The sequence below is a fragment of the Chiroxiphia lanceolata genome, chromosome 1 (genome assembly GCF_009829145.1).
Source record: "Chiroxiphia lanceolata isolate bChiLan1 chromosome 1, bChiLan1.pri, whole genome shotgun sequence".
Lineage (NCBI taxonomy): Eukaryota > Metazoa > Chordata > Aves > Passeriformes > Pipridae > Chiroxiphia > Chiroxiphia lanceolata.
Window position 1 is genome coordinate 37,479,652 of NC_045637.1, and position 23,827 is coordinate 37,503,478.

General features: G+C 38.2%; 1 protein-coding gene across 2 annotated transcripts in view; it reads right to left on the reverse strand.

The window, feature by feature from the left end:
• Positions 1–23,827, reverse strand: part of NKAIN3 (sodium/potassium transporting ATPase interacting 3) — a 354,927-nt gene that overhangs the window by 180,516 nt on the left and 150,584 nt on the right. The window lies entirely within an intron of this gene.

Here is a 23,827-nt window from a genome sequence, read left to right on the forward strand (position 1 = left end):
AAGACCTCAGAGCAAGCTGCTTCAAAACTAACAGCCAAGTGAGCTATCTGAGCTCTACCAAAAGCTGGTAGGTTACTTTGGGCAACTATAAATCAGAAAGAAATGGTGGCAACCTAATAGCTCTCTTCCCACTGTCCTCATGGCATTTTGGGTCTGGATTTAGAGGGCTGTGGAAAAGGAGGAAGCTATGAAGCATCAACCTTCGTCCTTGCATCAGCATGTGGTTCTTAGGCAATTTTGCATTTCTAAACATTAGACAAAAAAGGGATAAAAAATCCAGATAAAAATTCTTCTGCAAACACATTTGCTACTCATTTTTGACAATCCAGTCTATTATTCTAAATATACAAAATCAACTTTCTCAGCACCATATTTGTTGAAGTCTAAACTTCGTTCACTATTTTTGCAGCTGTAGCACGACATTCCTAAGCAACTAAAAAGAATCTTACAGAGAAATAACTGAGTTTCTGTGCTTGCTAGAATTTATTAGCATCTAGTTGATTTTACTACATTGTTACAAACCCTAAAATTTACCAAAATATGCATTTAAAATATTTATAACTGAGACAGATGGAGGAAGAAGCATGGCTCTATGAATACCAACCAAAGTATTATCATATGTGGTATTTTACATAAACCATTTGATTTAACACATAATGACCAGATTCAATCTTTACCTGCAAGATGGGGCTAGGTGTCACTGAGAGCAGAATCCATCTTTTCTGTACAAAAATCCTCCCTTAACCACACTTGAAAACCATATTCTCTCTGCAGACGTTAATAAATATGATAAATCTAAACAATGAAATAAACGAAAGGTGAATCATCAAGTTGGTGCAGCTGCTCTGCAATCAGTGAAGTGACTTTTATCAGCTAAACATCTGGCCCAGTATACATAAATGAAAAATTATTATGCAGCAGACAATGTTAATGTGATATTATCCTCTTGGCCACATAAGATGTTCCTATCTTAACAGAAATTCTTATCCTTTTTATGTCATAGGTAAAGGAGAATCTCAGACCACACGAGAATGTCAGGTGAATGTCTTCAGCTTCTAGTAGACTCACAAGTATCACAATAATGGTCTAGTTGGGACTTCACAAGGGACACCTCAGAACCATTTGCTTTTCCTACCACACTCTAGTGAGCTCTCTCAGGTGACCCCACATTTGAGAATAACTTTGCCTGCAACTTCCTTAAACCACAGGATACATCACCCAGTACAGTACAAGGGTGCCCCAAATCTCATGTGCAAGATGGTAAATAAAGAGTTTTGAAAACTCTTTGGCACAGGCAGAACTTACAGTTTATGGTCTAACAACATACTAAGAGTCCTGTCCTGTATCACATAGGAAGACATTTATGACATCCATGACCAGAGCCAGAGCCTGTTTCATTCCCACCACTACAAGTGGAGATCTAGGGTCAGCTAAATTGCTAAAAAATTCACCATTTTTCAGAGACAATGTGTCTTCATCCTGGAGCCCTGATGTTGCTTAGTGAGCTGAGGATGGAGCTGTCAAATCAGACTAGAATTTGCTTAGCAGCCACCTCTGCCATGACAGTCACTGAAACTCCCCTGTAGCCTAGGTCTTCACCTGCACCAGTAACTTGAGTCCCATCACACTCCTAGCACTGAAGCCAGCTGGCTTAGGATTGCCTCCATTAAAACCTCCTTGGCTCTGAAACAGGCCAGCTGTGTGCAAACAATATACCTACTACTCCAAATGATCCCTGGCAATGGGTGAACTGTCTGGGAAGACCGCTGGTCACAGTAAGCCTGGTTAACCTGATAGAAAATTCTAATGGCTCACTAGCATCCACCATGCTACTGCCTGGCTTCTTCCCCAGGCACATATGAATGTGCTGGTGTAGGGAGCATAGGGTTTGCTCAGAGTAGGTATTCAGGAGATTCACTTCAAACTCGTGGTTCGCTGTAAGAGATGAATGCCCTTAGGCATTTTATGTAGCACTGAAATATCGAGAGCTATCTGAAAGACAAAAGCCTGAAGCACAGATATGAATGCTGCAGCACAGTTATGAATGAAGCTATTTAGTATGTGTCCCTTCTTAAACTGGCCCTTCAGAGAAATTTTCAGAGCCATGTAGATCAGCACCTTAAAGGCCTAAAAGACACAGTACCACAACATAAATGAACACAACCACTGCACTTTGCCAACAGACCCATGTTAAAAGGCTTATTACTCAGCTCATCCCTAAACTGGACCAGATACAAAGTTTGCCTTCATGTGCACCTCCTTGATATCTGCCAATCAAGTTCTGAATAAATCTAGTAGACAGGTCTGGAGTCCCACAAAATAGTACAGTGGCCACAGTATTTCCCAAAGATGATAGTACACATGTGTATATCCACCATAGATACAGTTACACATAAAAAAGTAATTAGTCTTTCTACGGATTACTCTGGTAAAGACACCCACCACAACCACAGAGAAATAAGGTTCAATTTCCTCTCCTGCTGCCTACTGAGGTATTCATTCCTCTCCTTCCACTTCCTATCCATTAGGATACCAAGGGAGAGAGCTTCTCCTTGAAGCTGTGTCACAGGCAGAAAACAAGAATTTGCATTTAGTGAGTCAGAAAGAGAGCATAAGCAGAAACATGAGTCTAGAGCCTATTGCTTATGGCACTTATCCAGAATTGGGAGCGCTGCTTGTGTTTCTTGCCTGCAGGGCTCGCTCTTTATTTTTATACACAGTGACAGCATGAAACCACTGAAGGAGCCCTGGAAGCAGGATGCCAAACATGCAGTAGCATTCCTTCCCCACTAACAAGTGCTCTCACTATCAGACTATGCAGTGACCTGCACAGCTAAGTTTCATTTATTTTGCTCTTGTCGCCAACACAGAGTAATTTGTCTCATCCCTATAGCACACATAATACATTGGGGGGGGGGGGGACAGGGCTGGAATATAAAGAAAATAAAGAAGTAGGAGGCATGTCTATCCTGCTCAAATTGCTACTTTCTTCTAAATTATAACACCTTCTTGCAGGCAATGCAGGTACAAATAAAAAACCTAATAATTCATGATCATGTCAGAGGGAACACATTAAGTTCTGTTTCTTTATACCATGAGCAATATACATTGAATAGAGAAAACATCTGAGTACTGCTGTTCTTACGTCTAGTATTTCACCCAACAGAGTCCCCAAGCAGCAGTGAAGGCCACCGACTCTTTAGCTCTGTGTAATTGAATAAAAGCAGTCCCTAACAGTCTGAATCAGGTAATTCATTGCACAGAAATCATGAGAATAAACGGAAGGAAACAGGTAGCTGTGCACAATTATAGGCTGGTTTTACACATATATGAAAAACCAGTACTATCTCTGTTTGCACAGAATCTCAGTAGCCAACATTGGCCACCAGACTAACCTATGCCACATGGTGCAGTTGGAAAGCAGCAGACACTGACAGATGGTTTCACTTGGAGTTATGTGCATGTGAGTACTTTGAAATGTTTCACCAAAAACATTTTGATGATTAAGAGGCTGTTTTTCTCAAAGAGAAATTTTTCCACATGAATTTCTGCTTTCATCACTATTTTCAGATTCTTCTGAAAACAGCCAAAAAAATCAGAACTCTGAAGGCAAAGCAGAGGTTGCCACCTCTACTACTCATGATAACTAAGACAACAAAGTTTGGGAGAGTCCACAAAAAACTGTTGTTTGATACTTTTTTAAATAATTACCATAAAAGTGGAATGAAAACCCAAACCTTTCTTATAAATAAAAGAAGAGAGTTTGGTTTGGGCAACTTAAATACTGGGTGTCTGGCTTCCAGTTGAGTAAAAAATTTTCATGAGAACTTATAAAAATCTACCAAAGATGATAGGAAATAACATTTTCTTATCATAACAACACTTGGAAAAGGAGACATGATATTTCTTACTACTGCTGGCAAGGGAGTGCTTTGTTATTTAGTCATCATCATCACCGACAACCTTGTAATGTAAAGTGCAACTCAGGAGACTAGGACTAACAGTAAAATGCTCTAGTGAGACTGTATCAGTTCACTTAATGAAGATGTGCCGCACTTGTCTTGTTCTTTTACCTCTCTGTTCTGCTAAGTCTTTCACATCCCACTTCCTACAGAGTGCAAGGAGAAGGTACTAAGCTGCAAGATGGGACTCCATTAAAGTGCCTCAGGCTGAACTTTCTCTCATGGTCATGCCCCAGCCCTCTTGCGTTAAAAGCAGCAAAGAGTTCAGATGAACTAATCTGCTAGAATTTTGAGCTTCTCCACCTAGATGGATCAACCACATGTGCAGCACATTTGGAACATTCTGAACAGAAAGAAATAGGGCAAGCTATAATCTTAATGACCCGTATGCAGCTTATAGTAAAGGAATAACAAAATAAAAGGCAGCAATCAGCAGTGCTACATAGGATCTACAGAAACAAATCACCAAGATGGTCCTAGTCAACAGAGAGATCCAAAAACATTTTTAAAAGCAGGCTTCAACAAGTGTGTCCTATGGAGTAAACCCCTCCTTTAAATGCTCATGTTGTATTACACTTCAAAATAAATATCAGAAGCTGTCTGAGTGATGAGACACCACAGCAGAGCTACAAAGTCAACTTTTCAAAATAAGTGTTAAAACTCAATTTTCTCTTCTGTCAGAAACATCACAGATAACAGTCACTTTTATATTTTAATGGAAAAGCTTTTATAAATGACATGTTAGTTTGAGATTTATAAATAGATCTACATCCATAGCAGAAGGAGTCATTGGATCAAGACAAAGAGTTTTCATATGTAAGAGATCATTTCATACAAGAAACAAACTAAAAGTGGCATGATATAAACAGAAGAAAAAAAATTGCTTAATAGAGAACTAAAAGGTTAATGATATAGCTGCAAATTTGATATCCTATAAATTACTAAATTTACAAAGCTGGGAAGTATAATTTACTCTGCATTGGATATTAAAAAGTTCCTTCAATCTGTCATGTAAAACAATCCCTAGAAATTATAACAACCAGAGAAGTATCCATACCATACCTATAAAACTATATAGCTTTGAAACCTTTTTTGAAATAAAAATGATTAAAAAATCTAGGGGAAAAAAAAGAGGAACATTATTATGACTCCCCAAATAGACATTGTTACTCTTTGAAATGGACTCAGCTTTCAAAAATGAAATTAGTATAAAAAAAAAAAAAAAAAGAACCAAAAAATTACAGTCCAGAGCATTTGTTTTCTAAATTCAAGTCAGGAATTATCTGAAACATTTGAATTATTCCTGTAAGACTGAATTGGTCGATGATGCTGACAATTATCATTAGAAGTTCATCATCACAGCTCATCATCCATACTAAGTGCTGCATCTAAGAATAAAGATGTTTTCTCCAAACTTCTCAACTTCATCTTGTGGTCATAAATTTAACCTGTGGCTTCGGGAAGAGTTTCCTGAACATGATGAATCTCTGAGGACTGTTGTTCCAATGTGCTGTGCTGAATTACGGACATTTCAGTGCGGTTTGGTAGATGCAACTGTTAAAAATTGAACTGATTCCCAAGCCTCCTTCAGGAAACCCCACTAGGAGCTTTAAGTCCCCTCTGTTCTGAAGCCCCAGGATACCTTTGCTAAACTCAGCAGCGCACTCACCTTTCCCTCACAACCTATCCCTCCATTCCATCCCATCCCACCCCATCCTATCCTTCCTTCTTACTTTCCTGCCCTTTTTTCCTCCTTCATTTTTGCCCACATTGGTGCACGCTCCCAAAAAGCTACACACCAACACAAGGAAGAGGGCAATGGTGAGGCACAAGAGGAGCAGTGGGAGCCTCTTACGCCACCTTGTAGCCAGAATATTCAGCTGACATAGAGAAGACCTTGAATCAAGGTGATTTTTAGCACTAGCCACATTTGACTTTAAGCCTGTCTTCACATTCCAGCACTCTTAGGCATGTATTTGGCTTTCTCTTGACAGATGTTCCACCGAGAAAACATTTTTGTAAAACCTTGGGGCAAATACTCGATGTTCGCATCATACTTTTATATTATTTTGAAGAATACTCTTTAATTTAAGGGGAAAAGACATCAAAAAGCTTCCAAACTACTCTAAATAAAACCCCAGCACTGGAGAATAAAAGACTGACTTACCACATGCTAAAATCCAGGATTTCTAATAGAAGACTAACAAATTACGAAAGAAGAAGGTTAAAATAAATAAGTAAGTAAATAAATAAGTTGCATCAAAGACCAACTGTTAATGCATAAACTGCTTTTTATACAGATTTTATACTCCTGCTGTGATTTCAGAATTTTACTGACAGGCTTGACTTCAGTAAAAAGGAAGATAAGATTAACATGAGAGAAATGCCAGGTTTTCAAAGTAGGGGAGAACATTTACATCTGAAGTGGAAGGGTGGTGTCAGATTGCTCCTGGTGGAAGAACCTGTTCCTCAGCTAAAAATCACAGCCTCATCTGTAACTTACCATCTTTCAATGGTGGCTTCATAACCAAAGATGAGTGTAGTCTGTGTCAAAATGAAATGTTAAAAATTGATATAAATCTCTTCTTTATATCTTTGGTGACAGTTAAAGCAATCATCTGACTGAAGAGGAAACTCCCATTAGATTTTTAATGATCTGAATTCACTTGTCTAGGTGAAATACTAGCTTTTGGGTGATTTTAAGGTGGTAATCCCTTACAGCAGCTCACTAAATACATTTATAAAATTATGTGTCATGGAAGTTATTGAATGTCAAGGAAGATTCTGAGTAAATCATTAATATTTATAGTAAGTTCAGTTTAATTGAGCAAAAGAGAAACTGTTATCTTTCTGACAAGTAATTGTCAAAGAAGAAAAAAAACCAGATGATCTAATATCAAAAGTGCCTTTGCAGTGTTGGTCAGATAAGTAATTGTCACCTGAGTAACTTTAAATAAAATATAAAGTGAAAGAAATATATATGCTGAAAGCACTCGATAAAAGAGTAGTAGCCAAGATTAATGAAGACCAAAGCATAGAAACAAAGAAAAAAAAAGGCAGGTTCAATTAAAAACATGTCCTCTTTTTAAGAAAGTCTGTGCTGCTTTTCAACAATGAATGTTACTCTTATTCAACAGTTCAACACATATGGAAAATACTCAGAACTAAGTAAAGGTCCTTCCACCATTCTGGTAAGTGTTTTGGTGAATAAGTTCATTGGAGGGTGATGGTAGTGATAGTACATTATATTACTGCAGATATGGTACTTTAGCAAAATAAGAAATTTTTTTCTGAAATAAAAGCAAGAATCACTCATCAATATTTTATCAGTAGTTTTTCAATAAGTGCTTAAGAAAAAAGGCAGGTAAGCAGTGAGGAGTATGTGTTCAATTATTTTTGAAAGCCAATACACTGTTCTAACATCTCAGAACCAGAAGACCCCACTAAATGAATGGCAAAGAAATTGATCTCATCAGAGAAAGTGGACCATAGTACAATAAGGAGAGTTGGTAAATGTCAGATCTTAAAAATCTACAGATGTAATTATACAGATGTTGAAAGGGCTCTCTTCTTCAGTGTGTTTTCTCCAAATCTTAACAAATATATTTATATATGTAATATCACTATTCAACATTATCAAACAAGCACAAAACAGGTAATTCTTAAGGGAAAAATTTTTTTTTTTCTAATTATGTGTACTACAAATGCCTTACAACTACGCCAGTGATGTTGTATTGGATTTGTGTGACCAGGTTTTAGTAGCAGGGAGACTACATAGTTGACTTCTGTGAGAAGCTGCCAAAAGCTTCCCTCATGTCTCGTAGAGCCAGTGCCAGCCAGCTTCAGGATGGACTCACTGCTGGTCAAGGCCGAGCCAACACGGAATAATAGTAACACCTCCGTGATAACATATTTAGGAAGGAAAAAAAGTTATTGCGTAGATGGAAATTGCAGCCAGAGAAGAGTGGAATGAGAACATGCGAACAACAATGCAGATAACCAAGATCAGTGGAGAAGGAGGGGGATGAGGTGCTCCAGGCGCCAGAGCTGATGTTCCCCTGCAGCCCACGGTGCAGCCCATGGTGAAGCAGCTGTGCCCCAGCAGTCCATGGAGGAGCCCAGGCCAGAGCAGGTGCATGCCTGAAGGAGGCTGTGACCTCGTGGGAGGCCCATGCTGGAGCAGGGTCCTGGCAGGGACCTGCTGACCCATGGAGAGAGGAGCCCACACTGGAGCAGGCTGTTCTTGAAAGACCACACCCCGGGCAAAAGTGACCCATGTTGCAGCAGTTCATGGACAACTGTTGCCTGTGGGATGGACTCATATTGGAGGAGTTCATGGAGAACTATCTCTCCTGGGAGGGACCCCAAGGGGAGCAGCTGAAGGACTCCTCTCCCTGAGCAGCACCAGAAACAACCTGTGATGAACTGACCATAATCCTCGTTCCTGTCTCCCTGCACTGCTGGGGGGGGGAGGGAGGGGTGTGTGGAAGATGTTTTTTAGGATTTATTTTACTTCTCATTATCCTGCTCTGATTTTGTTAGTAATAAATTTAATCAATATCCCCACTTCGAGTCTGTTTCACCAGTGATGGTAATTGTTAGTGATCTCTGCTCAACTCATGAACCCTTCATTATATTTTCTCTCCTCTCTCCAGTTCCAGAGGGGAGTGATAGAGCAGCTTTGGTGAGTGCCCAGTGTTCAGCCAGGGTCAACCCACTACAGATGTGCAGAAAGCTTTTGAGTGATGGATTTGATATGACATTGTTATATACTTTCAACAACTGAGCCTAAGCCTTCAGTTTTAGCCATGCAAAACTCACGTGAAGTCAAAAGAAGCCGTGACTACATCCAGGCTGCAGGACTTGGCTCAGAAAGGCAATAGTAAATTATTTAAGAATCTTATCAGCATGAAAGGAAGAGTCTGTTAATATTTCTTCTGCAGGGTCACCTGACTGCAGTGATATAAAAGGTGGCATCAAATAGTCCCACTTCCCAGCACACTATGGGTGCCAGTGTGATATACCCGGGGCTGATGGCTACATCTACCAGACAGACACTGTAAAAATGCAGTTACAGTCTATGGGTAGCCATGATAGAGAAGAAGCCAGCTATTGTAATAAAACCCCTAGTGCCAACTCGTTACAGCACAGTGATTTAAGATTGAATTTCAACCCTCCAATGAAGCTGTAACTGATCCCAAAACACTAAAGTCAAGCCCCTTGGCTGGTTGACCTATACAATCCTGCAAACAGCTGGAATGAACATCCTTCTAAATGGCATTTAAGACTCCCTTGGATTTTTCACTTAAATGCCAGCACACATACAGCAAAAGAGAGTGTAAGAGATAGTTACAGGTTAAAGATCTTTAAAGATTTCCATCTTACTATGAATGACAAAGTCCATGTTAAAAGACACTAGAGCAAAAGGAAAAGCAAATTACAATTTGTCTTCTTTGTAATTATATCAAGCTACATAAGCAGTGGCTTTAATCCAAAAGAAATCTTTCATTTGCCACACCATTATAACCCTTCATATCTTCAAATACTAAATTCTCATAATTGTAAAGTTGTTTTTTTTCATTTATTTGCACATTTGAACATATCCAGTAAATCTATGTATCTTCACAGACTTCCTCAATGCTCAAATTTAAGAAATAGTGAAGTAAAGTACTTACTGACTTAATAGTCAGAAATGAACATGTTTACTACTACTTTGAATTCCCAGGGCAAAGTAGGGAGGTAAGGAGGTAACAGATGATGCCAGCACTCGATAACAGTGAAGCTGACAGCCCTAGATCCCTCCTAGATTCTGATGATTATGGTATCCAGCCAAAAGAAAAAAAAAAGACGACAAGAGAGAAAAAGAAAAAGCTAGGATCATTTGCTGCAGGATCTGTACCCAACCCATTGACAGCATGAAGAGACAGATTGTGAGAGAAGAGAGGCTGAGATGAGCACCCAGACTGCCAGGTGTGAGATGAATTGAAATCCGTGTAAGGTAAAGAGGTAAAACAATATTTAGAGCCTCTAGGAGATGAATGGCATGCTCCTTGTAGCCAAAGAACAACTGTCTACTCTTATGAAGTGCATCCCTTTTATGACTTTAAAGCCCTATAAACCCCTTCCTGGCTCCAAATGCAGACTCCAAAAGAAGACAGAAACTAAACCAGATGGAGCTCTCCTTCTATGATTAAGGAAGATACACATTCAGAGTTCACAAGGACCTGGACAAGTTGGACATTTAGTTCAAGGTCCAAGTTTAACAAACTGAAATTGTTTGATATTAGGTTTGGCATGAAACATCTAATGGCTCAAACTGATTAATGTCAGATCTTGTGAAACATAAGGTTTCCCACAGGATGGTGCATCTTCTATTAGAGTTTAGTTTGTGGTTCCAAAGAGGCAATGTATCTTCAATCACCACCTCTCTTCAGGCAAAACAAAATATTAAGCCAAGGCAGCCAAGTAATAAAAATCATGTGCTGGCTGTTACCCCTACTTTGAGACACAGTACAGAGCCTATTTCCACAGCAGGGAGGAGTTCAGATGTCTGCCTATATAACTTTTCCATTTTTTTCCCCAGAAAACTTCCCTCCAGTGCCTCTCTCAAGTGCCAGCTATGCAAAAATAGAACGAGAGACTGCATCTGCTTAGATTCGACAGATGCACAAGGGAAAAACAAGCAGTTTAGCACCGCCTCAGAAGGCTGACAACATGTCTAAATAGGCCCCTTCATTGCAGTTCGTTCACTTGCTGTCAAATGCCAATTTCAAGCACACTAGAAGCAATCACGGATCCTTTGGCACCATCACTGCGTTGACAAGGTTGTATTGGTGTTGCCATTGCATTGAGGAGAAAATTCTCTGATACTGGATCATTTCATGCTGTCACATAAAATACAGAAAAATCTTTCTCTGTTTACAGCATAGCAACAATATCCCTCCCACCCCCTGAGTTGTTTGGCCAAGAAGAAGGGTTGTGGTGAAGACAGAGGATGCATTTGCTACTTCCACATGTTGAAAAGACTGATTTTTTTTTTCTTTGATGAGACGAAATATATTTAGTGAGTATCAAATTGATCTGAGTCTCTTCCATAGTCTTCATTACTGTTGTCTCTTTTTTCTCCCTTCAGAGCTCTAGCTCATCCCCACAAGCAGCACAGCTCACTCCTTTGAAACAAGTGAGGTGAGACTGTTCATAATGTTCTAACTGAGACAGTCAATTTACACTGTTGGCAGGAAGGTAAACTGAAGCACCTGAACCAAATGAACCTAAATCAGCAACATCTAGAGCAGGTGTCCAAGCCCATTACTGAAAAATAATAAATACAGAGCTGCTCTTCATTCTTTCTTCTGTATAATGAAGAACTTTGAATGCTTCCAGCAGTTCTGTCTGCTGTGTGCTGAAATCCCGCAAACTCACAAAACATAATACAGGCTCTGGATTGACACATACCAGCTTTCATCTCCTAATTCCTACAGATCCAGGTAGGATGTGTCTCAACAACGTTTCTATGTGGAATGCCCTTTGCACTAAATATTTTTTCTCTTTCAAGTACCATAATTCAGTATCAAATACATGATCATGCACCCCAGACACATATACAGCATCCCAAGAGCATCCTCTTGCCAGTTACTATTAAAAAAAAGTAGGACAATTGTTGTATTTTATTTTCTTTTTCTAACCTCTCCCAGTAAGGGAAAGAAAAAGATAGGACTGAAGCAGCATGCAAAATTATTTTGATCTTGTGTTATCTAAAGTGATTCATCAACAAAATTCATTATGTGAGTAACTCCCAATAGGGGGTTATACGGGCATTTATGTCTCATTTAGACACAAAAGAATGTTTTGATTAAAAATAATGGGAAGTCTGAGGTTATTCTCAAACATAGAAGAAGATAACTGTAGTTAGAGGTGGGTAACAACATAGCAATATCTTGCTTTAAATCTTGCTCCTTTACGTGTATGCTAATATCTGGTCATTCTCTTGTAGAAACAAACCCCCCAAATTCACATTATTTTCTGTGATTTTGTAGCCTCCTCACAGAATGGAGAATGGAATTCTCAAAGAAGATATATACACATATATATAACTACATGTAGGGTTTACTAGAAAGTTGTCAACAGAAGCACTTGTTCTGGAAAATAATTGTTACAGAGCTAAAGGGGAATAAAAGATGCCCTTTGGGTCATCTAAACCAACTCCTCAATACCCAAATCAACTCCACTCTCAATTCATTTTAAGAATTGTTTATGTTCTACCTAAACTGGCTTGATCCATCTACGCTTTTTCAAATGCCGCTCCAAAACATCATCATTCAAACACTACTTGCTTCACCTTTAATTCATTTTTCCTGAACATGGTGGCCAGAGTTCTTCTAGATGTGCAGACAAACTCCCCTGTGTTCGTTTTGCAGTGGAAATACCTAATCTCATTTGGAATAAAATAAAAATGTTTTTACTTCTTCTTGGCACTAACTAGTAATTCATAAGAGAGAGGGATGAATTATGATCTGAATATAAAACAAGTACTTAGGGATGATACCTTTCAGGGTCATTTTGAAACTCTAAGGTAAAAATACAGAAGTGCAGAAGTTCTTTGTATGCGACATATTTTGAACTCTTTCATAAAATAAGTGTTCAAATTGTTTAATGCTAACTTTTTAGTCTGATTTTAACAGAACTTAATTCATCTCTCAGTGGTTTACTTCCATTTGTCTTGTTATTTCCATTTAATCCTCCAAATTCTGTTTTTTCTCCATAGCAGTTGACCTTCAGTGTTTTAAAAAAGTTTATCTAGCCTTGTCCTTGCAAACCATAGAAGCAGTAATTATCTCTCTTTACCTTCACAATTCCTGCCACTCTCCACTAGCCCCACTGCTGGTATTTCAGTATGCACAACAAAAAGATGATAGCTAGTGATATTCAGTGCAGCTCTTCATTTATCTCAGCAGTGTTCTCTCTATTTATCCCATCAGTTAAACCTTTTCCAGCAGCTCTTTTGTCCATTCCTAAGCGCAGCCAAGACATACCCATACTTGTCAATTGTCTCTCAAAAGGCTTAGAACAGAACAAACAAGGAAAGGAAAGCAGGGGTGCTACCAGAATGCCACAAAAAACACCAATGCTGTTCAAAGGCTAGAGGTAATTATCCCTAATTATCTGGAGATGCTCAGCAAGACTGCACAGGCAAAAGGGAAGACAGAGATTGATCTGAAGTCATGGTGTATGATAGATTCCCATGGTACAAGATTTCTCCTTTGGATTTCAGAGTACTGATCCCAAAGATTTGCAAAATTCCCAAAACGTTTGTCAGTTTGTGTTAACTGTACATATGTACTGTTCCTATACAACTGAGGTAAGAGCACAATAGACAATTTGTATCACACTTCTGTGCTGTGCTTTTCTGAGCTGTAGCACAGTAATGTGCCATCCAGACAATTTGGACTGCATAGGCTGCGTACAGGTAACAAAAATATCAGCGCTAGTGTTCTGTGCAAGTGTGGTGGGTTCACCTTGGCTAAACGCCAGGTGCCCACCCAGCGGCTCTATCCCTCCCCTTCCCAGCTGGACAGGGGAGAGAGTAAGGTGGGAAAAGAAAACAACACAAATCATGGGTTGTGATAAGGCAGTCTGTATTTATGCAAAAAAAGAAAGCAAAAGCAGCGTGTGCGCACACAAAGCAGAAGCCAGCAGTTAATCTCTACTTCCCATAAGCAGCGATGGTCGGCCACTTCTCTTAGAAGCAGGGCTCCAGCACACATAACAGTTGTCAGCAGGCAGCCATCAGAGACAATGAGTGCCTCCGGTCCTGCTCCTTGCCTCAGCTTTTATATCTAGGTTGATGTCATATGGTATGGAATATCCCCATGGTCAGTGTGGGACAGCTGGCCTACTTGTGTCCCCTCCCAGGATCTCACCCTCGATTGAAGAAGGAATGTTACAGTGCTGTGCTCAGCAGTAGCCAAAACATGGGTGTGTTATCAACACTCCTCTAGCTACCAACGCAGAGCACAGCACTGTGAGGGCTACTATGGGGAAATAACTTCCGGCTCAGCCAGACCCACCACAGCAAGATAGACCTCAATCTGTTTCAGACATAATCCTTACTGTAACTGATGCTGTGCAAATACTTCCTGGCTATCATCCAAAACTGTGCAAACTGCCCCACAGGAAACATCAAGAGATTAGACAGTTTTACAAAGAGCAATGTTTAAATTAATACACAGGTCCTACTTGAGTGCTTGTAGAGCAAAAACGCTTCATGGAATGGTTAAGGGTGGAAGGGACTTGAGGAGGTCACCTAGTCCAATTCCCCGACTCAAACAGGGCCACCTAGAGCCATTTCCCAAGGACCATGTCTAGATGACTATTGAATATCTCCCAGGATGGAGACTCCTCTCTGGGCAATCTGTGCCAGTGTTTGGTCACCCTCACAGTAAAAGTGTTTCCTTTTTCAGTGCCTTTCAGTATATAATTTCCAGTGAATTCAGCACATGTACTATGACAGTCTCTTTGGAAAAGATATTTTCTATGAGAAAATACAGGACAATCCAAGGTGTGTTTCTGTCTTCAAAACTTGCTGGTTTTATTTTTATGGCAGATCTGATATGACTTAATCAGGATCAAATTCATAAACTTGAGCAAATTAGTTTTCTTAAGGAGGACAAAAGGAGACAGTAATAAGTAAGAAGCCAGGACAAGTTTAGAGCAAAGGCCATGGAAAATCTGAGGGCAGTCATACCAGCATCAGAATCTGGAACCCTTGGTGTCAGCACTAACCCCGTGAAGCCAATGGGGTTGTTCAGGCTTGTATGAGCTACAGGATGATATAAATGGTAACTGTGCGAAATGGTAGAACTGTCAAAATTCACCCTCAGCTCTATGAGATAAAGGAAGATCTTTATAAAGTGACTGGAATGTCACAGCTCTATGCAATTTTCTTTATTAAATCATGATGTTAACTTAAGCAAAATGAATGTCAGATGAATCAGAACCTGATTAGAGATACTTGCAGTAAAAAACAATTTAGGACGAACCAATTAATTGATCAGTGAATTGAATATAAAAATAAATGTACCCCAAGTATCGGTAGAGGACAACAGTACTGCTAGCTCCATGGTTGAAAAAAATTACACTTGGGAATCAGAAACCTTCAGCATTTGCTGTCAGAACTATAGGGACTACAGGCCACAGTGAGACTTTTGGAAGATATCATCTAGAGAAATATATTATAGAACTACTGAAGGTCATATTAATAACAGCACATGTAGTTGGAACACTGCAGTGCCACTCATCTCCTCTATGAGCAGGGCATTAAGCAAGCATTAGAATGTTTACTTTGCCTGGACTACTGCAAAAGACACAAATTGCATGCACATAGTTTGCAGTGCTAGAAAATATTCTCACCTTCCCAATAAGCATAAGGCTGGAAAGTATAACTCTACCAAATTTGACTTTACAAAATTCTATCTAATGCAAGACTTCCAAGAAGTAGTTCTACTTATATGATGGTAGATTTTTATCTACTTTTTCCCTGTAGAAGTAGGGTTGTGGTCTTGAAATTTCAGTGGTATGACTTTCACGATTAAGCCAAAAAAAAAAAGGAAATTAATCAGAATATTCTAAACTCTTACTTGAGCACAGTATTACTGTGAGTGAGAAATTATGGTGACCAAAATTATGACTATCAAATAGGCCTATTTTATCTTTAATATTTGTGTGAAGGTCTTACTACTGTGAAAGTCATTCTTAAAAGTTAGTGAAAAGAACCTTGAAAAGACTGAGAGGATAAAAATGTTATTTGCCTTCCTTTCTTACTCACATTTTATCTACCCAAAATAGACGGATTAAGTACAAAATGTGAAGGAAAGCCTTTAAACCCAGGAAAAAAACCCTGCTGCAGACCTTCTGCCTCATTTAATTTTACTGTGCAAGTTGAGAAAGGGAAGACCGTGGCGAGAAAATATAATGCTAGCTGTCATTGTGAATACCAGTAACCACATTAGGCAGTCACATACTTGTACATCCAGTGGATTTCAGTCACTGTAGGCTTTTTTATTCCAGCTTCATCTCCCTGGCGAGAGACACCTGTTTTCAGCAGGGCTAAGCAATCAGTCTGTGACAAGAGTTTTCAGACCCCAGGGAAGGCGTGCTGTAATCTTTTTTTTTTATCACTGCTGGAATAGGCATAAAGACAAGGCAAGTCTGCCTTATCTGATGCCATGGCAAGAAATGATAAACATGCATTATCTTGCAGGAGCTCCCGAAAATCCACCGTCAGAAGAGAAACCTCTTTAATCCAGCAATTCAGCAGATGGGAGTAATATGGAAGAAGCTGATACAATGAAAAGCTGTCATACTTCCCCATGAGGCAAGATCTCCATGTCTTTTTTGTCTCATCTCCTTTGTAACTTCAGAGTTAGAGAGGATGCAAATGTTTATTCCTGCTTCCACTTGAGCCATCACATCTCATTTCATCTTGCCATCTTCTTCACATATTCACACATCTCCTCTGGGACACGCTGCTCACTAAATCCAAGGTCCTCCTTTTACTGCTTCAGGATCAAAGTAACCCTTGTGCGTCTCCAACACACTCTTCCATAAACTCTTAATCACGATGATTACTGCATTTTTGTGTCACCTGCGGTATATCTGGTGTACTAAGTATTTCTAATGGATTCCTAGAACCTGGAGTAAATCATACACACCTTAACGTGTTGGTGGCTCTATGTTTGTCAAAATGTTTGGATTCCAAAAATAGACAGCAAATATATCAGATAAGTTACGTTTTGCTACTTAATGCTCAACAAGGTGACAAACAGTTTACTTGTTCAGAAATATACCACAATACAGCCACTATCACAATTAAATTTATAACTTACAGATCTTTTATTCCTGGTCTTAATTAAGAGTTGATGTCTATCTATTCTGATCTGGGGTTACTCTGGAGACAAATATCAATGACGAATTTTAATGACATGCCTCTACTTTTACTGAAGAATCAAAGTGAACCATAGCACCCAGGAAAAATGCAGTTTATGTTGGGTTCAGTGCCCTTTGCACTCTGTCACGACTCCATCCCTTATCCCTTACAAGAGAAATGTGGGGAACAAGAAGCTGTTTCATGCTCAAGAGTCAGCTGCATAGTACGTTAGGAAGGAATAAAATATTTCTTACCGTAATTATTTGGTAAAATTAATTAAACAATAACCTCTTTTGATTGCAAATGGGCAATGTATTAACACTGTCTTTTCATACAGTCTCTGACTGTCAAAATCTCCCCCAAAGTCCCTGAATGTTTCTAGCACTCTTTCTCTAAAAATCTGAGCACTAATGGATTATCTAAGTATTTGCTCTGATTCAGCATGGCCATGTTTATGTTCTTGAATGTTCTTGAATTCCCGGGGGTACTTTATTGCAATCTATTACTACTTCCAAGGCTAATGCAACCTTTATCTGTGTCTTATGACTATTTACAAAATACAGTGAGAGGCTGTCATCACTACTTTTATTCTCTGCTGTGAACTCATCATATCTCATTCATTATAATGTATTCTTCTACAAAAGTCAGAAAACTGCTGTTCCAGCTGAAATACTGTTTTTATTCAGATGAGTACCTGGAAGCATGGAAAATATTTATCCAGTAAATAGGCAATTTGCTCTACACTAAAAAGACAAGGACAAAATCCAAATTCACTTTTTCAAATGTAATTCAGCTTTCTTGTGGATCACTTGCTCCTGGTAGTTGACTTCCAGACCTACTCTTAAAAATACCTTTCACACGAGTGGCTTTTGATTTTTCAAGCACTTCTACACACTCCCATACTCAACCTCCCTATTTCCCCTACCACTGCTAGACAATAAATACATGCAAACCTCTTTAATGTTGTAAAAAACACAACTCTAAGACGCTGCAAACTGCACAGTTTTCACTTTTTATTTCAAGCTTACCTCTTGGAAAAGAAGAAAACCGCACACAAGAGCAGTTATGGCTTTGCACCACAGGCACACCATAGAAAGTGCAGAGAAGCCTGCTGTTCCCTTCTCTGTTTGGTAGTACGGCTGTACCCTGTGTTTTAGTTCAATTAGCACTTCCATGGCCTTTTACTAGGCTTCCTGTTTTAAAATTTTAAATTTTAACATAATATACACAATGTACATTAAGATAACTATTAGCTATATTGCCTGTTCTGCAGTGAACACCAGTTTAACCAGGTAAGATACCCAATCCACCTTCTTCCTATTTTTCTCCACAGTAAAAACAAATTCATTTCTTAAAAGTGAAGAATGAATACGAATAATAGGACAGGGATAAGGTACAAGATATGTGGGTTCTCAGGTATACCTTTAATTTTATCTCCATTTTGGCTCTCTAATGATCCAACGTATGGTACATTTTTTTCTAAATATAAATTCAAGGTCCTACTTCTGATTTACAGTATATACCCTAAAGTGCCTTGTGGTTTAAAAGCCATGCTTGTTCTGATAAGTTCTTTGTACTACCCACATAAAAGAATTGAATGCAGAGCTATAAAAATGTCTCCAAGCTCAACTGTAAATTAAAGCTGTCACTTCATACTGAAAGCCTGGAGACACTACATGGCTTTAGGAATGCACAAGGAACCACCATCTTTCTATCTCCTTTTTCTCTTCACATCCTGTTTCTGTCTTCTTGCAAGCATTTCTCTAGGAATAAAGATCTTCCCGTTAGGATTTATTCCCGTTACACAAACACAGGAATACACCACCGGGCCAAGATTTCAATCATAAGTCAGTGACAAATTCTGAGTCTGTCTACTGGGAACACTAAATCATAAGTGTGATTTTTTTTACTATTTGCAAAGTTTATTTAACTAGATTATGTTGTTGTATTACATTTTCAGTCACCTTCAGTGTTCATTTCCTTTTTTCAATTTTATTAGAAGTTATCATTTTGCATTCCCCATCCTAAGTTTGTAAGAGGTCTTACAGAAAATAGAAGCTAGTGAAACATTTATCCAAAAATGTTTCACTGAAGTCATTCAACCAAGTCTTTGAAAGAGCTGGAAGCAGAACAGAGTTCTTTGATTTCTATTTCTAAGCCTTTCCTTACAATATATCCCAAAGTATCCAAATGTGGGGTTTTTTATTATTAAGGAAGAGCCTTGTAGTTAAAACAATGGAGACACTTCTTATAAAAGGATTCTACCTTTCTCCCTATAAAGCTGTGTATGGTCTGTTTGAGAAGGTTGACATCAGACATGAAGTCAAATCGTGCATATCCATGCAAATATCCAAATGTGCAGGGAGTTAGTTCATAATATATATCTGTACAAATTGCATATATACATTAACATTTACAGTTATACATACACACACAAATATATTTATTTATATCGATATATACATATGTGCATATGTATATGTAATTAATTCAGTGTCCCTAACTCTTTGGATACAAAAGCAATTGTATAGAACTCATTCTGAAATTCTGGCCCAATCACATATACAGTCTATCTAGATTCAAAATAGTTCCCTTTTCTGAACAATAGAAACCCTGTAAATCTTATAAGCATGAAAATTTTCATACCATAACAATAAAGTAATTTAAACCAAAAGCTCTTTCCCCAGGAAGACTACCAGGTTCAGTGAAGCACGTGCATGTGTGAGGAGGTCAGGATTATGTCTGATGCTCTCACATCAGCATCCGTGCCTGCAGGACCACCCACACTAACCCACACTAACTTCACACCAGCACTGCATCCAGTCATCTGCTGTGAATTCTTTATTCCAGGGGAAGAACTAACTACTTTGTGGCTTCTCATCTCCACCAAGCAGTAGGACAAACTAACCTAGAGCAGTCAGCATTCCACAGAATCTAAATCCCAGAGGCAGCCACAGCAGCAGGATAAGGAAAAGGTGTGGGCAGAAGATGGGGACCAGCTGTTAAGGGAGCCCTTTCTGACCGCAGCTTCTTATAACTCCAAGCAATGTCCTACACCTGAAGCTGGCTCTACAGGCAGAGCTTCTTGGCCCTTTATGACATGCTTATTGCAAAGACTGAATTCGTGCATCAAATACAATTCTGTAGGTATTTGCTAATTTTACTTGTTCAATGTATTTTTTTTCTTGTGTGTTAGTTTGCATTTCACATCTACCCGCTTTCAGAAACGTTGTAAAGTTGGTTATTGATTCACATTTGATAACATCTAACACTGCCTGCCTAAGAATTAAACTCTTGTATTTGAAATCAAAAACTATTTTGAAATCAACAAGATTTATATACTCTATGTCTTCTAAAATACAAGACTGTCTTTCGGTGATTAAACTAGGGTACAGCGCTAATGTAACAAAGTAGTTCTTTTCAAAGAACTTAATGTCGAAGTTCTTTTCCACAATCCTCACACTGATATTCTTTTGAAGAATAAGAATATCCACTTTGATGTGGAGAAATATTTATTTAAATGTGGCGGTCTGATTCTTCAGAGACAACGATAAATTGACATAAGGCAATTACTCAACACTGCCACATAAACTTTTCCTCAAAGATGCTTTCTTTGACCCACCAAAAGCAATGCAATTACAAGATAAAGTCTGTCTTGGCTGAAAGCACGTCAGACATATTAAGTTGGAGTTCTCCCAAGAGACATGATTAATCCATTTTAAAAGGTACTACAATAAAGCTTCTGGTTTTTTAGTAGACATGTAAAGCTATTAGCTCACATTCAGGCTGGTTTTTAGAAAGACCCCCAAAAACAACAAAACGATCATGGTATAACAGTTATAGGATTCTAAATAATTTGGAGGTTTGGGTCTTTTTGGAGACAAGAACAATAAAATTTCAATATTTATCTTTGTTATTTACCACTTCCCTATCTTTTCATTCCTGTAAATCTTATAAATTATTATTTTAGGTTTTCTTTTGGTCATTATTGAAATCACTGGCAGCACAGGACCCAAAGCACTTATATAACCATTAGGAATATAGCCTTTAAACATAATATTCTTATACAGAAATCCCTGAGGAAGTGGTTACATTCTGAGAACTAATGTATTTTTAGTGCATTTAAGGAATGCCATATAAATTCCATAATACTTTTATTTCTTGATTGTTCTTTCATAAATTGCCCAATTAAGCACACTGTTAAACACCTAATATAAATAATGTAAATAATTTACTTAAAATTCCTTCTAAATTATTATGCAACATTAGCTATCTTCTGGAACTTCTTTGGTGTTTCAAAATATGGTAAAAGCCAAGATCAAATCCTGAGAGAAGTCCTCACCTAACTCTTTCAAAACCTCTGAATGCAAGAAACACATTCTTTTCAAAATGTCTAATATTTTAATATTTAGTACTAGACATCCTCTCAAATTATCATGGGATCAAAAATATTTTATCATCATTATTTTTTAAAGACCTCTATCATTTACTTCTTTCCTTTTTTCCCCAAAAATGGAGAAGAAATATTAAGAGATCACTTCTGCATTTTTAAGTAATTTGATGGTTCTACCACTGTTCAAGAGATCTGCATCCTTGTTAACACCCTTTTTACTCCAAACACATTAATACTTATTTCCATGCCCTATTGCCACTCCCACAGTTTTCTTCCTTGCCCTCTTTTGAGTATTTAAGCAATTTTCTGACATACATACATATTTTTCTGCTACATACTGGAATAGATATTGATCTCTTCCTGATGTAATTTCATTTTCCTTTCTATGTAGGTTTAAATGCTAACACTGGTTACATTAGATTTAGTATTTTCTGTGTTATCCTAAAGCTAAGTGAAGCAGGTTGTTTCCTGTAACTGACCTTCAATTCTTGAGTTTTAAGGGAAAGCAAAAGAAAGACAAATTCTTTCCTAAGGTCCAAGATGTGCATTCTGTGGTTTATACAAAAGCCCGGTAAGCTGTATAATGTGACCACTTTATGGCCATTTGATTTTTATATGTTGTACACTTACTAAACAAAGGATGTGAAATTGAAAACTTTCAGTCATTTCTAGGTACTGAGTTTTGTTTATCATAGAATATCATAAATTTAGGTCTCTAGACCTTTTTACAGAAATGACAAAGACTTGTAGAATTGTTAAAATCTATTCTGCTCTATGATTTTATAAAATAGCCACACAAGCAATCTAGTACAACATTATGAACTACCATGCTTTTATCTTTCCTCAGTATGATCCTGCTGCATCTCTTGAACTATACAAAATAAGGAGAAGATGTACTGGGGAAAAAGCTCCCCTTATATACAGCTATTGCTTCCTCTTTCCTTTCAAGGCAATTTCCTTTATTCTCATATTAATGGAACGGCTACATCAGGATACCAGTAATCAATCAATAATCAATTGCGAACCAGACTTTTGGTTGCCACAAATTTCTTTATGCTAGCAGTAATTCTGATCTTATATTTTATTGTGGACCACATGATATAGCCCTGAGGAAACTACAACAAAATCTCTGCTGAGTATATGTGTGCAGGAAAGGGCAGACAGGGTGAATAATAAATAGCTTCCATTAAAAAAATCATATTTAACACTATGAGATGTACAACTATAGGCTTCAGAGCCTATATTTTTAAATTTTACTGCTCTACTTTTTTGTTGCTATTTCCATGGAAATGCCGTAAAACACCAAACAACATTTACTAAATGTCTGAACCATAGTTTAGAAAGAGGACAATAAATGAGTTGAAGGAAACACATTCCAGTCAAAGGTCTGCATTTCAGGGGAGTTATCTTTCACCTGAAATGAATTATTAAAAAACTATAGGACCTTGCATTTGGTCTAGTACCTGTAAAAATACCACATTTACGTAAATTGGTCCTGTCACTATGATATAAGAGAAATCAAAGCTAGTGATGAAAACAAGATAAAACATCTAATCCAGAGACCAAACCTATAGGGATGTCTACATCCACTCTTAGCTCATTTGCCACGAGGATACAGAAAAACTTCATTTATTTAAAGGTTAAGACAGAGTGTATTCAAGTTAGTAGAATACTTGCTTTTGTTTAAAGATATAAACTCCATCAGCAACAAGGAATTTTATTCCAGCAAGCACCATTTGTGCAGCCCCTAAATTCAGATTTGAGTCCCCTGGATTTCAAAATGCATAACAGGTGAAATCTCTCCTTCCTAATGTGCTATGATGCAAATAATACACTTTTGTCAGCTTGGAAGAATTGCCCAGGTGTGATGAGCCCTCAGAACAAAACCATGCTGAGATGACAGTATCAAGCAAAATGTACCAAGTCTGCTCTCCGCTCCGTGGGAGTAAGTCAGTACTATTACTTTTGGCATTATTTCTCCTGTGTTGAAAAACGTATACAGTGTGATGATGAGATGGTGAAGAAAGAGGAAATTAGTCAGTGTCCAGGACCCCTCTGGTGACTAAAACTATTTTGTAGCAGTTGTCACTTACAAAGTGTTCTGGGTTGCTGCAAATCGTTTTGTCCCCTCCAAAGTTGCTCATGCTAACTTTGCCATGTCTATAATTCCCACATAAAAACACTTTTGTAAATAAATTTTAATATTATTAGCATTCATTATGAGGATTTATGGCATAGTGCTCAGCAATCCACCCTCCATTACAACTAACTCCTGATTTGTAAACTTGTAGAATTACAAATCTGGTGCTGGTTGAAGAAAAGAATATGGGTACATTCAGCTGTTTCCTACAATGGCACCAATGAAGATGGTATTGACAGGGTAAAAGATTGGTATTTTGTGGGCTCTGATTTCAGAGAACTTTAAGTCTATGTTAATCTTGATGTGCAATTAATACGTTTTAATTTGACTGTATATACTGCTAACTGGAACAGCTGTTCAATCTGAGCACAGTGTGTGTCCTCTGGGGACCTGTATTCATTTTCAAA